The following is a 13004-nucleotide window of genomic DNA, read 5'->3' as shown; positions in this document are numbered from 1 at the left end:
CGCCCACTGAACCACATGACTCCAGTTTGTATTCTACACTCGATTAGTCAGTATTAGTTTTGGAAAGCCAATGTTTTAAGAAAAAGTTTTTCCAAAATAAAATTCAAAATAATTGATACCAATTGGTGACAGATTGTCAATATATCTTCCCTTCTAAAATCATCTAAAGGTATCCGTGCAACATTTTCTAAAAGCGATGAATTGACTTTTTATTCCTGATGAAGGGCTTTTGCCGGAAACGTCGATTTCGCTGCTCGTTGGATGCTGCCTGAACTGCTGTGCTCTTCCAGCACCACTAATCCAGTACTGGTCCAGCATGTACAGGGTTAAGCCGACGTACCGAGGTTGGTTTGAAATTCACACTTTGCAGCCGAGAGGAAGGAAACTGAGACAGTGAGCCCGAGATACAGCCGATGTACGACATAGAAAGGACAAATAGGAACAGTAAAGGGTAAACTGAAAAGGGAACTTGTTTTTCTTTTTGGAGGGGATTGGGATGGATACCGAATAAAATATTTGTGTTTAAGGATTTATATAATGTAACTGATCAGGAAGAAGAATAATTCCCAGGAATTTGGGAGAAACTCGCACGAGCTGCTGCCTCATCAGTTTTTGGACTTTTAATATTGATATTTGAACAAGGTTTTGACTCTCAAACCGGTTCATTTCCCCCAATAATATATCAATTTCGCCAATTACCTGAGGAAAAGAGAAATTCAGAGTAACGAAGGAGTTTCCTAATCAACTCTCGGGAATCCATTTCCGGTAACTTCACACTCTGTTCACATTTTTTTAAAAGCGGTGAGCCAGTCAACAATAAGTTATGGGAATAGGCAGGGCTAAGGAACTCTGTAGGTTTGTAGCGTTTTATTTTCCCTGATGCAGTCCTAGGCTTTGGTTCAAAATTCTGATGTGGTGTCGGGCGATGATGTGGTTCCTAACAACTTGAAGCCAATATCTCTGCTTATGAAAATAAGTAATAATTATCGGTAGTAGACAAAAAAGACTCTCATTGAACTTACTGGAAACTCTTTGAAAGTATATACTTAGTGCCGGAATTATCGAAGTGACAAGTGTCTGCTAATGGAAATATTTATAGTAAGAGTTCTTTCATATTTTGTCTCAATTGAATTTTGATTAAGTAATAAATGAGAGAGGGCGTCCATTATAGACAGATTGAGACTAGTGTAGCAATACAAAGCTATGTTGTAATATTTCAACATGCCATCTGAAATGCAATCGTTAGTGTGTATGAAATTTGCACACTTGAATTAAGAGATTTAAAAATGGGAAATGCTGTAAGGATTATTCAAGGTGTTTGTGTCTGGAATAGGTATATCATAGCTGCTGCCTGTCAAATGTGATATTTAATTCTTTCCTGTTCAGATGTATGTGAAAATAAAAGTAGTGTTCTCTTGGTATCTTTGGCAACATTTATCCATCAGCTAACATCACTACAGATAGGTCATTCTTGCTGATGATGATGGAAGTTTACTGTGTAAAATGGCTGCTGTTTTTGCTGATCTATAGATGATGACACTTCAGAAATATTCCAATATGTCCTAAGTATTTCTTGATGGTACAGATGTGAAAAGCATTGTATAAATTTACATTTGTTACAGTTTTGTTCTGCAGGAGGCAGTGACATAGTGATAATGTTACTGGGCTTGTCAAGTAGAACCAAAATGTATGATGCTGGAAAACCACAGCAGGTCAGGCAGCATCCGAAGAGCAGGAGAATCTATATTTCGGGCATAAGCCCTTCATCAGGAATGCTATTCCTGATGAAAGACTTATGCCCAAAACATTGATTCTCCTGCTCCTCGGATGCTGCCTGACATGCTGTGGTTTTCCAGCATCATACTTTTCAACTCTGATCTCCAGCATCTGCAGTCCACATTTACTCCTTGTCATCTTGAACCCCAAGTTCACATTCTGAGGAAAAGGGTTTGCATCCCACCATAGGTGATAGTGAAATATGAATTAAATAGGAAAAATCTGGAATTAAAAGCTAGGATAGTGGCAACCCTATATCTACTGTTGATTGTCATAAAAGACCATCCGGTTCATTAATACCCATTCGGGAAAGAAAATCTCGTGTCCTTCCCCAGTCTGGCTTGCGTGTGACACCAGACCCACAGCAAAGTGGTTGAATCTCAACTGCCTGAAGGGCAATAGATGCTGGTATAGCCAGTGAAAGTCACATCCTGTAAATGGCTATTTTTTAATTTAAAAAAAAGTCAGAGGATGTACAGCTGAGACTTGCCAATGGAAAGGCTGTGATCCGACAGTGGGAGGCTCTTTTCCATGTTGTTGCAAGCCAGCACTGCAGGTTGAAAATGAGAAGTAAAGGGGTAGACAAAGGCAAAGTGTAGGCTAACTCTGTTCAACCACATCCTATTGGACACACCTGTTGTTGAGTCAGAGTTGACCAGCACAGCACAAACCAACATCCCAAAAAGACTGAGGAAGGATGTTGTAAAAGATGGCATTGTGTGACAGGGAGTGGTGCACTTAAAACAGCTTTAATATTGTCAAAATTCTCATGTAATTCATCCCTTTTAATTATTCTCTACCCACTTTCCATTGTCAGATTAGAAATCACCAGATTTTTACTGCACTGATATGAAAACAGTCTCTTGTCCTGTTAAGATGGTGGTTTTTACCCTCATGGTCAACCTTTGTTAAGGGTTGCATAATAGAGCAGACTCTGCCACATCTGCTGCATATGAAGGTGGGGTGGCCTGAAAAGGTGCAGCATTAGTCTGAACTAGTCCAGTCAAGAGAAACCAAGGATATGTCTGAGACAGTGAAGATGGGAACTGCTCAGCCTTTCCCTCTCCTCAGTTTAATTGTCCAGGTCGCAATATATTAAATAATTCTTGTCCTGTGTAAAACTTCTGAAGCAATATATTTCACACATTTACTCAAATGAAATGTTTTTGGCCCTAATTAAAACGTACACAATATTATTTGTGTGTGAGACTATTGCTTGACAGGCATCTTACTTTTAGATATATGGCAGTGAAGAACTTCTAACAACTGATTTCAGCTTGCTTTTAAAATACACCAGCAACACTTTTCTTTGGGTAGTACTGCAGGAGTGCTGCACAATTGGAAATTCCCTTTTAGAATAAATGTTATGCTGATATCCTGGCCATCTTCTCCGGGATGTACAAGATCCTGTGGAGAGCACTAAAAGTTGCTCTCTCAGTATTCTGGTGAAGACTTATACTTCAAACAACACCCAACCAGAATTACCCGGTTTTTATTTCATTGCTGTTTGTAGAATCTTATGCACAATTTGGTTGCTACATTTCTGACAGTATAACAGTGACTGTACATCAAAAATACTATATTGGCTGTGAAACACTTTGATTCATCCAAATGAATGAGATTTGCTTTCCTTCCTTTCACATTGACAAATCCTAAACATTGAACTGCCTGGTTCATTAATGTTCTTAACCTTTTTTAACCTGATCTGGCCTACGTATCACTCCAAATCCACATCAGTGTGGTTGACTCTCAGCTGTGACCCAGCAAGCCACTCAGTTTCACGGTAAACAGGGGTGAGCAATGAATACTTGGCTGAGCCTACGATGCCCACATCCCAGTAACAAACAAGAGATCAATGAGACCTTACTTTAATTGATTGTCCAATGGATGGTTCACTGACAACTCAATGTATGGAAAAGTGAGCTTCATTTCTGCACAAGTGCTGAAATTAGTTTTGAAGCACAATTTATGATTCCAAGTCGAGCTACCGACTGGACTAAATAGACGATTTTCTTCCAATTGTTATGGGGAAAACCACCAGTCTCTGAGTCAGATTCGGGGTTCAATGACAGAGTTTGTTGCAATACCAGAAGAAATACTGGAACTCCGGGGAGAGAGAGAGACCGATACCAACAGCACGGTGGTCAGCTGCGATTCTTCTCTCGACCCGGAGCACATGTCAAGATACTTTTATACATCTTGTGATACAATAGGTCAGTGATGAGATTATTGTCTTTGTAACATGGTAATCATTGCAGAAATGTTAGTTGTGGATACCAAGTCATTGTCAGTTCCAGCACAGCCTTTGTTAATTTCAGGACAGTTGTTGTTAGTTTCAGTCATTGTCAGTTTCTGTGTCTGCGCAGAAGTCTGTTGCTCTAGTAGTGGGCACTAATTGCTCTTCCAGAGAAGGATGATTACAGCAGCTCTGGCTATTAGCATTCTTTATTGAGTCCATATCAAGCTGTTAACATTTCCATAAAAGGTGTTGGCTGGACCCAGACACTTCGGGCAGTGTACATTACTCATGTGTATTCTCTTCTCCCATCCACCTTAAACTAATCAGCTAGGTTGTGAATGCATTGTGCTGGCATTCTGGTGGCCCCAGGAAGTGTCTGTATTTGCTCTGCTGTCTCTCTCCATATTGTGGTCCAGAGGCCATCTTATGTGTTAAGTGGCCAGTTGATAGCTCAGCAGCCATCTTGTGTATCCGTGTGCCTAGTGTCACTCTACCCTGTGCCATCTCCCACTTCACAATGATTGAGAATTTTTTTTCTTCTTTTTATTCATTTATGGGATATGGGTGTAGCTGGCTGGCCAATATTTATTGCTCATCCTGAGTTGCCCTTAAAACAGTTGTGAGCAGTCTTCTTGAATTGCTGCAGCCTGTGTGGTGTAAGGAGGGAATTAGAGGATTTACCAATAAGGAGGGAATTAGAGGATTTTGACCCAGTGAGACTGAAGGAATGGCAATACATTTCCAAGTTGAGCGTGTAGTGCTGGAAAAGTACAGCAGGTCAGGCAGCATCTAAGGAGCAGGAGAATCGATGTTTCAGGCTTAAACACTTCATGCCTGATGAAGGGCTTATGCCCAAAACATCGATTCTCCTGCTCCTTGGATGCTGCTTGACCTGCTGTGCTTTTCCAGCACTACACTTTTGACTCTGAGCTCTAGCATCGGCAGTCCTCATTTTCTCCCAATACATTTCCAAGTTCAGAATGGTGAGTGGCTTGGAATGCAATGTGCAGCTGGTGGTGTTCCCAAGCATCTGCTACACTTGTCCTTTATAGATGGAAGAGGTCATGAGTTTTGAATGTGTTGTCTAAGGAGCCTTGGTGAATTTCTGAAGGACAGAAGATGTAGATAGTAGCAGCACTATGTACTGAGCATCGATGGTGGGGGTGGTGCCAATATCGCTTAGATGGTCACCTTAACCAGATGCTGATACATTACCATTCAGTTTGTTCAGTAATTGGATTGGTTTTAAAGCTGATGTGGGGTAACTTTCAGACTTGTGTTGAAACAAACTTTCAAATTATTTAAAACTTCACTGAAGTGTTTCATTCGTAAATATACTTTGTAATTTTAATGAGTTCAATCAGTGTTAATCCCAATGTTACCCAACTGGAAACCATGGAGGAACTGGGAGATCCACCCCCTGCTGAAGTCCAGGTCTGAGGCATTCAAGTTGGGTGACCCTGGCCTCTACAGGAAATCCAGGTATGACCTTCACAAGGCCATCAGGGATGCCAAGAAGCAATACCAAACTTAGCTTGATGTCCAGACCAACCGCATGGACACCAGTTGTTTGTAACAAGGCTTACCTGACATAATAGGCTGCAAAGCAAAGTTGAACAGAATCACAGGCAACCGTATTTCCCTTCTGATGAGCTCAATGCATTTTGTAAATGCTATGAACAGAAGGGCAGTAAAATGATTTCACCTATTCCATGAGCCTCACATGTACCTGTATCCTTGGTCATCACCACAGATGTTAGATTGGCTATCTAAGACTGAACACCCTGGAAAGCAACCACCCTGGATGGAGTCCACAGCCATGCACTTCGAACCTGTGTGAACCAGCTTGCAGGAGTTTCTTCAATCTCTTCTTACTTCGATCTGAAGTCCCCACCTGCTTCAAGAAGACCACCATCATCCAAGTGCCAAAGAAAAATCACAGTGTGCCTCAATGACCACTGTTAGGAGGCTCTGACCTCCACAACTATGAAGTGCTTCGAGAGGTTGGATATGGCTCACATCATCTCCAGCCTCTCAGATTGCCTTGATCCCTTGCAATTCGCCTACTGGCACAACAGGTCAACAGCAGACACCATCTTCCTGACCTGACACTCATCCCTGGAGCATCTGGACAATAAGGATATCTAGGTCAGGTTCCTACTTATTGACTACAGCTCCACCTTCAACACCATAATTCCAAACTTTAGGACCTCGGTCTCTGCTTCCCTCTCTATAACTGGATTCTCAACTTTCTGACCAACACCACCTCCACAATAATCCTCAGTACTGGTGCCCTGCATGGCTGTGTACTTAGCCAACTACTATACTCCTTATATGCACATGACTGTGTGACAAATTCCACACCAACTCCATTGAATGTTTGCTGATGACACCACTGTAGTAGGTCAGATCTCAAACAACAACGATATGGAGTAGAGGAAGAGATTGAGTGCTTAATGCCATAATGTATAGACGACAATCTCTCCATCAATGTCAGCAAAATGACGGTGCTGGTCATTGACTTCAGGAAGCAGAATGGAAGGCAGACCCCTGTTTGCATCAATGGTGCTGAGGTGGAGATGGTCAAGTTCTTGGGAGTGACGATCACCAGCAATCTGGCCTGGTTGACCTACATTGACACTACAGTTAAGAATGCTTGGCTTCCTTATGGGGCTAAGGAAATTCGCCATGTTCTACAGACTCTTACAAATTTTTATCGTTGCACCATAGAAAGCATTCTGTCTGAGTGTGGTATGGCAACTGCTCTTCCCAAGATCAAAAGAAAATGGAGTTGTGAACACAGCCCAGTCCATCACACAAACCAGCCTTCCATCTATTGACTTCATCTATACTTCCCACTGCATCGGGAAAGCAACCAACATAATCAAAGACCCCTCCCATCCTGGTTAAGCAGTCTTCCACCCTCTTCCATTAGACATATGATATAAAAGTCAGTATACACTAACTGATTCAAGAACAGCTTCTTCCACACGGTTATCAGATTTTTGAATGGACCTTTTTAATGTTAATCTTGATCTCTGCAGCTTCTTGGCAGCTGTAACATTGTATCCTGCACACAAGACAACACCTTTTGCTGAACCTTGGTACACATGATAGCAATAAATCAATGTGGAAATTTAAAGCAATGCAACAAAGAAGTTCATTTAACTAATCACCCAACAATTTCCACTAGCCAGCGACAATCAGCCCTCCCATGGAACCTATTCTACCCATTAAATGCATAGCTGGCAGATCTCCGATCTGCAGGGCTAGAACCTGCCCTTTGGCAATATTGATGAATTCGCCAAATGTGAGCTATAATCCTTCAGTGGCTGCCAGATTCCTATCATTCCTCACTCACATTTTCTGTGTTTACTCCCTTGACCTGACTGAATCAATATTGTTGGACATTTTTCAACCTTTCTCCTTTTCCTTCTGTTCCTCTTAAACTCCATATGTCTCATCCTATACACTCTCCTGTTCCTTATATCCTTGATTTGACTAAATGAAGCTTCATTGCTGCATCTCTTATTTTTATTGGAGAAAGTGAGGACTGCAGATGCTGGAGATCAGAGCTGAAAATGTGTTGCTGGAAAAGCGCAGCAGGTCAGGCAGCATCCAAGGAGCAGGAGAATTGACGTTTTGGGCATGAGCCCTTCTTCAGGAATCTTATTTTTATTTCCATTATCACAACATTTGCTTTAATTCTTCACCTCCCTTGCTTTTGGGCATGGAGCTTTATGCGCTCAAACTGTGTGAGAACACACAAAAATAGGAGGAAGCTTTTACCTCAACACCTCCCCTGTGCTATTCCCTTACCCTTTAATTTTTTTGGTACCCAAATAATATATTAACTTCTCTTAAATGACTAAGCTTCCATATCCCTCTGGGATAAAATGTTCCATAGAATCACATTTCTTGGAGCAAAGTCAGTCCTGAATGTCATAGCCCTCTGATGTTGTGCCTCTGGTCCTAAACTCACCAGACACAGGAAATAGCCTCTCTGCAGCCAGCCTGTTAACCCCCTTGAAACATTACATGTTCCATTCAGATCCAGACATAATTTTGACTGACCCTTCACTGCAGTAATGACAAAGAGACTGTTTCAGGTTAGCAATGAGCTGGGTTTGAAACTCATGTCTTTGGTCTTGTGACCCTCTCTGCTTTAATTACTCAGGAGATTGAACATCAAGTATTTGATGAGCAAGAAACAAAAACGGAGTTGCTGGAAAAGCTCAGCAGGTCTGGCAACATCAATGGAGAGAAATCAATGTTAACATTTTGGATTGAGTGACCCTTCCTCAGAACAGTTATCTGCAGTGCTTTCAGTTTTTATTTGATGAGCAAGAACTGATACTCAGACCTTCCTTCGACTGTCACTACCAGTAAATAGTTGGTTGACTAATAGTTCATTATATGATTAGAAATATTGCACAAATAATTTGTCTGCTAATATAACAGTAATTCACCTCCCAGCTTCATCCCTCTATTATCCTGTTTAGCATTGAAGTCCAGCTTAAGAGAATCCTGTCCTCCTCTGGAGCTTATTTTTCTTGAAGCTTTTACCTCAACACCTCCCCTGTGCTATTCCCTTAACGTTTATTATTTGGGTACCAAAAAAATTATATTAACTTCTCTTAAATGACTAAGCTTCCATCTTGTATTTGCAAAATACTTTTGCATTCTGCAGATCTGTGCAGGTTGCAATTTCTTAATCTTAACAAAAAAAAAGGAAGTGAACTATGCTGATTTTGTTGAAAACTTTTCGTTGCCATTTAGGAATGAACATTTTTAGTTTAGATTTTAAAAACTTGCATTTTCTTTATCGGATACTGTATCAGAAACAGGAAGTTCAAACTCCATTATTCCTGTCATCTCCACTCAGGTTCCAAGTCGCAGATGTGTTCCATCATTCACCTCCCTTTCCATCTGCTAATTTCCAGATTTCTGGCTTATTTCTTGAGGAAAATTTGAAATATTACATGGAAAATGCTGTGTTTTTGTTAGTTTCTGTGTCTTTATTCTTCACAATTCACAGAATTTTAATCCAAGAATAAATGACATTTGGGTTTTCAATTGACAAACTAAATGCCATTATTTCCTCAAACATTGCTCACCAGTGGCTCACTCTGTTTGAACTTCCCCTATGATTCTCAGAAGCTCTCCAACTTCTCCAAACACCATTCATGAGCATTGTACACCCTGTATCTCGGCACTATCAGCAGTGCTTAATTGGTAACACTCTCACCACTTTGTCAGACCCACCAAATCATAAGCTTCTAAGTTCAAGTCTCACTCCAGAACAAATCGAAGAGCTGCACTGTCACTAGAGGTGCTATTTTCCTGATGAGACATTACGCCAAAGTCCCATCTTCTCTCTTGTGGGTGCTAAATATCCTGTGGTACTACTTTGAAGAAAAACAGAGGAATTCTCAGAGGTATCCTGGCCAACATTTAATCCCTCAATTAGTGTGCCAGAAAATAGGTCATTCAGTCACTGTTGTTATGGACCAGGCCAGACCCTCTCGAAACATTTTAAGAATGCAGCCTGGACCCTAACTTTGCTAGTTGTTTTCAGCAGGTGTAATATGGATATTGCAGGAGTGATGCAGCTGGCCCAACCACTAAACAAAACAGAATTTATTTGCAAGATTATCAAATGAAACACAAACAAAAGAGGACAGAATATTGATTAACTTAACGTATCCAAAAATCCAACAGTTTATCCTAGCTTAATGATGATGTTCCAAATACTTGCAATGATCCCCATAAACACCCTTTTGCAAAAGAAAAGAAAAAATCCAACACAGGTTCTTACAGGAGAGATGTCAGAGAGGGGGAGGATCAGAATGGATCTGCTTCTTTGGGTTCAGCAGCTTCACAACTAACTGCTTGCTCAAACCAAACCAAAGACAAACCAGGGAAAAGCTGAGCTGGGAGAACTGGCCACTGCCCTTTCATTGTGCAAGTGTTTTTTAATACCTTAAAAGCTTCTTGTAACCTTGTTACAGAAGCAACATTATCATATTGCTCTTTGTGGGAGCTTGCTGTGCTGGAGTTTTCTTATGAAAGAAGGTTTATCAGGTTTGGCCTATACTCATTGCGTTTAGAAGAATGAGAGGTGATCTTTTTGAAACTTAAGATTTTGAGGAAGCTTGACTAGGTTAAATGATGTAAGGATGTTTTTCCTACTGGAAGAATCTAGAAACAGTTTAAATTAAAATGTTTCCAATTTAAGATTGAGATAAGGAAACAAATCTTCCCTCAGAGAAAGGTTAGTCTTTGGAAATCTCTTCTGAAGTGAGCAATGAATGCTGGGTCTTTGAATATATTCAAGGCTAAATCAGATCTCCAGGGTAGTTAAAAGTTACTGGCGAACTATCAGAAAAGTGGAGTTCAGGCCACAGAATAACTACGATCTTGTGAATGGAAGAGCAGGCTTGAAGAGCTGTATGGCCTACTCCTCCCATTTCTTCTAATCTTATGTGCAATGTTTTCTGGAACAGTTTTAAATCACACAACACCAGGTTATAGACCAACAGGTTTATTTGAAAGTACTAGCTTTTGGAGTGCTGCCCCTTCATCAGGTAGCTATGTAACAGGATCATAAGACACAGAATTTATAGCAAAAGATTAGTGTAATGCAACTGAAATGATATATTGAACAAACCTAAATTGCTGTTAAGTCTTTTATCTTTTAGAATGGGTTGCAGGTTTCAGTTCATTAATATGTAAATCCCAAAACTACTTTCAAGTCACATTCTCGAGACAACTTGAAGTTCTATTTTTAAAAACGTGGTAGCTCAGACAATGCATTAAAAGTGTGAGGTGAGAGTTTGTTTGTATCCCAATCTTGAGCCAGACTGGTTCTATTTGCAAAGCAGGAATTGATAAAATTTAACATGGACAGACTGACTGCCGGCAGATTGTGTGCTTTTTGAACAAAATAGAATGTATCTGCAATTACAATTTTGCAAATGCAAATTCACCGCAAAGGCTTGTGTGTGTGTGTGTGTGTGTGTGTGTGTGTGTGCGTGCGCGCGCGCGCTTGTGAGGGGGAGAGAGAGAGTGTAAGTGTCTGCATGTGATTGCTTGTGTGCGTGCTTGATCGAGTATTTAAGTATGATGGAATATAACATCATACTGTGAGAACATGTGTTCGTGAGTGTAAGGTGTGCGTGTGTGTGTCTGAGAGACGGTCTATGTGAGTGTGACTACATTTTAGAAGTTCCATGCAAGGCACTTTGAGACATCAGTATCCAATCAGTTTGAAAGGGTCTATACAATGCAGTGCTTTTCTATGCATCCTGAACTATGGCCCCTGCCCATTTCCTCAATGTCAGCAATTTCAACAGCCCATTCCCACCACCCCAATCCCCTGACCACTATTACCACCACGACCACTGGTAGGACATGTAATCCAAGGATGGATTGAGGGCAGCATGTTGCTGGACACCTTAATCCCAGTCTGTAATTTATTTTAAATATATCTGCTTTGTAAAGCTATACACTGAATGGTTAGTTGCAACTCCTCTATCAACCTGTTTGAAGTGTGACAAACAGCAACCATTGTACTGGCCACTGGTTGAAAAGACAGGAAATTGAGTAAAGGGTCTGTCTAAGATACCGCATGATCTGATAGTGCAGCAATTGTCTTTCTGCAATTAAGAAAACAAGACTGTGAAGGTAAGGGATATCTAGATTTAAACTTGAAGTTTACATTTTGATATTTGTTTTGCTGTACCTCTATTAAACACCTAAGTAACTGTTAAAGAAAATAGATATTTGCATTTATATGGTGCCTTTGATGTCATCAGGATGTTTCAAACCACTTTACAGCCAATGGAGTAATTTTGAAATGTAGTCACTGTTGGAATGCAGAAACCTAGCAGCTGGTTTGTGCATAACAAGCTCCCACAGACAGCATTGTGAAAATGACAAGCAAAATCTGAGTCTGTGATGCTAGTCAAGAGATAAATCTTGAGCAGGACACTAGGGAGAGCAACCCCAGCTTTTTGAAAAAGTGCCATGGGATCTCTTATGTCAACCTGAGGGAGCATATCTCTGAAATACAGTATGTATAACAGTGCAGCACTCCCTCAGCGCTGACCCTCCGACCATGTCGTACTCAGTAAATGCAGCATTCAATTTGTTGGAAACAAGCTCCCATGAACAGAATTGTGATAATGACGAGATTCTTTGTGAGGTCCCTCTTATTGTAACTGAGGACTGGGTCGAGATCAAGATCAGAGATTTGGTTTTATACCAGGTAGGGTTTAAGGGGTTCTTGTGTCCCTCTGTCTCTATTTCCACCTATCCCCACCCCTGCCATGTCTCCTTAAAGAAAACTGGGGAGCTTTTTACAATAACTTCTCTCACGCTTTCTGAAGAAGTTAAAGTTGCACTGCATCAGATTAAAAACACATTGAATTTCTCTGATCCCAAGACATGCATTCATGTCACACCATTTAAGTGCTCGGACCTAAGCATTTAGAGACTTGCACAATCGTGTGTTTGCACCATGTGAATATTTGTGTGTTTGTAACTTCATTTTTTTTTGTGTGCAAGCATATTCCGTTTTTTGGCCTTTTCTTTGTTTTGTCTTTGAACTGTGCTGTGTAGTTTTTGAGTTCTGTGACAAAGTCTGTAAGGTCGGCTTGTTTGTCCTCGCCAGATGCAGACTGACCTGTTAAATGTTTCTGACTTTGCCAGGGAACAGAAAATAAGATGAACAGCACTTAAGCTCTTTGCACTGGGGAACAAATTACTTGCAAACAATTCACTTCACTCAATTCACTGATACAGCAACATGATCGCTTGACTATACTCGATTGGAATTCCTTCTGACTTTTCTTCACACAGTATGAACAGTTGCTCTGCTGTGTATCCAATCAGCAATGTTATTCTGCGCCTGGGAGTATTAAGTCTCACATTCCTGACTAAAGGGGCTGCTTAAGGAGCTTGCACCTCCAGCAAATGCATGCCAAAT

General features: G+C 40.7%; 1 protein-coding gene across 3 annotated transcripts in view; it reads left to right on the top strand.

The window, feature by feature from the left end:
* The first annotated feature begins 300 nt into the window (after positions 1-300).
* The window catches only part of fes (FES proto-oncogene, tyrosine kinase), a 57863-nt gene continuing 45159 nt past the window's right edge, over positions 301-13004 (top strand). The window contains exon 1 of one of the 3 annotated variants that reach the window (XM_072552851.1): positions 301-451. The gene's annotated coding sequence lies outside the window, so the exon portion shown is untranslated. Of the gene's footprint in view, positions 766-865; positions 1099-13004 lie in introns of those variants that run through there. The other 2 variants (XM_072552850.1, XM_072552852.1) reach the window with 2 other exon arrangements.

The sequence above is a fragment of the Chiloscyllium punctatum genome, chromosome 33, assembly GCF_047496795.1.
Source record: "Chiloscyllium punctatum isolate Juve2018m chromosome 33, sChiPun1.3, whole genome shotgun sequence".
Taxonomy (NCBI): domain Eukaryota; kingdom Metazoa; phylum Chordata; class Chondrichthyes; order Orectolobiformes; family Hemiscylliidae; genus Chiloscyllium; species Chiloscyllium punctatum.
This window is presented reverse-complemented; position numbering and strand designations above follow the sequence as displayed.